Below are 2,451 nucleotides of genomic sequence, written 5' to 3'. Positions count from 1 at the left end.
GCCAGGCTGGTCTCGAACTCCTGACCTCAAGTGATCCACCCGCTTCGGCCTCCCAAAGTGCTGGGATTACAGGCGTGAGCCACTGTGCCCGGCCGAGTTTTTCAATATAAATGTACTTTATTTTAGTTACAGGGAAGAGGTATGTAACTGGAAAAGACCTGGTTATTATTGTTAATAGAGTAATTCAAAGATGAAGTAGGGAAAATGTCTCTGCCACTGTTTCAGTTTCATCTTGTTGCTTTCAAGTGGTTTGATAGGCTTGATAGACGCTGGGTCTGAGGTTTGATACATGATGATTTGAAATCAGAAAGGTGTTTGGTGTTACTATCCTGCTCTTACATGACTTCAAAATTCAGACAATACTGTTATTGAAATGAATAGACTTTGCACCTTCATAGGTTCCCCTATAAAGTCTAAACTTCAAGAATTTAGTCTCACAGCGTCAATGAGAAAAAGAGAATTGAAGACATTTAAAAGTTAAGTATCGTACAATCATCATTAACTTTGTACGACAAGGCAAACTAAAAAGAACTAAATTGCATATTTTGTTACTACCCATTTCAGAAGGGGAATTCCTGAGGCCGCAAGAAAATGCTTTATGGCAACAGTAAGTATGAGATGCGGATGTGATGCCTGTTTGGACACGGGTTGGCTTGAAGAGTCACGCAAAGCTGGTCATTGACTGAAACTAGAAATGGCTTTGGAGAAATTCGTGGCCCTGAAAGCTCTCAGAGAGGGCATGTCACCCTGACAGCAGGCTTCAGGGAAAGCTGGCATTCAGCCCTCTGTCATCATGAGCCTGTGACTTTGACCAGGTCCCTTGGTCCACATGATATGCCCAAAATTAGGATCAGGTGATATCGGCTCCTCCTTGTGTGAAGCAGGCTATCATTGCTGCATCAGTTTCTTAGAGATCCTCGACCATGACCTGATTTTTGAGCCTCAGATCACAGCATCACCTTTCTGTGGTGGTTGTGTCAACTTTCCAGGGTGTGGTACTCCTCATCTGCATCAGGATGCGTGACAAACCCCTGTGCTTAATCTCAGATCTGGGGTTCAGACGGTTGCTCTCAGGATGAAAGAGCACTCGAGGGCCCAGCTGAGTATGTGAGTGTGGTCTGGTGTGGTGGAGATATTTACCGGATCTTTAGGCCTGCTCTGGGCAGTGCTGGGAGTCTTGCTCTTCTATGAGCCATTGCGTTTCACAAACTGTTTTATGTGTTGGCCACCATATATAGATACTGTATGAAGTTAGTCAATACCTTTCTTCTGTTTTTGAAAATGGGAAATCATGCCTTATCAGCTCTCTCCCCATTTCTCATTTTTAGTTAGCAATAGTGTCTTGTGTACTGCGATGGGAATTAATTATTACCACTACCACTACTGTTTATTAATGTATTATGTATTTTCCTCTGGTGTTGAAACTGAAACTACTACTGCTACTTCTAACTACTAAGCATTTATTCCTTGCTAGGAAATCTCAGCAGGAAAACTATAACTGCTCACATGAGAATTGTTCTTCAGTATTGTCTTTAGACAGTCCTTAGATGTCCAGTCCAGTGCCTTGCCCTCATCCCCTTTTTAATAGCTGGAGCCTGAGGCCCAGAAGTGACTTGCTGTGAGAAACATAAGTCAATACCAGAGCTGACCAGCAAGTGAGGAATTGAAAGCAAGGGGTCTGAGATAGTTGCCATGGGTATTTCCTTCTAGATCGTGTTGCTGCGTGAGATCATTTTCCCACCGTGGGCTTGTTTTCCTTGAGTGAATTTTCCAGGTACTCTATATTCCGCGCTCTCCTCCTTCCTTTTCTTTAATTCCATTTTAGCCACACACGGGGAATGGAAAGGGCCTGATTAAATCAACTTTTTATTTTTAAACTTTTATCTTCCGAGGCCGGGCGCAGTGGCTCATGCCTGTAACCTTAGCACTTTGAGAGTCCGAGGTGGGCGGATCACCTGAGGTCAGGAGTTCGAGACCAGCCTGACCAACATGGAGAAACACTGTCTCTACTAAAAATACAAAATCAGCCGGGCGTGGTGGCGCATCCCTGTAATCCCAGCTACTCGGGAGGCTGAGGCAGGAGAATCGCTTGAACCCGGGAGACGGAGGTTGCGGTGAGCCCTGATCGTGCCATTGCACTCCAGCCTGGGCAACAAAAGTGAAACTCTATGTCAAAACAAACAAACAAAGAAAACCCTTTTATCTTCTGATTTAATGTGACTAATATGAGAAGAAATTGAAATGCCACCCAAAATGTCATTTGAGATGATAGAGTTTATAATCCATGTTTTGTGGCCATCCCCTGTTACCTCTCCTAGATAAACAGGAGTTGAATGTCTTGTGTCTTGATTTTTATGGTCTTTTAGTTACTACAATAACAAGATCACTCAATCCCTTGGGGTCTGTCATATTACAGAATATCAATGTTCACTCTGCTTTTTCTTTATTTCA

The sequence above is a fragment of the Colobus angolensis genome, unplaced genomic scaffold, assembly GCF_000951035.1.
Source record: "Colobus angolensis palliatus isolate OR3802 unplaced genomic scaffold, Cang.pa_1.0 Scaffold257, whole genome shotgun sequence".
Taxonomy (NCBI): domain Eukaryota; kingdom Metazoa; phylum Chordata; class Mammalia; order Primates; family Cercopithecidae; genus Colobus; species Colobus angolensis.
The sequence above is the reverse complement of the archived record's forward strand: the minus strand, read 5'-3'. Positions refer to the sequence as shown.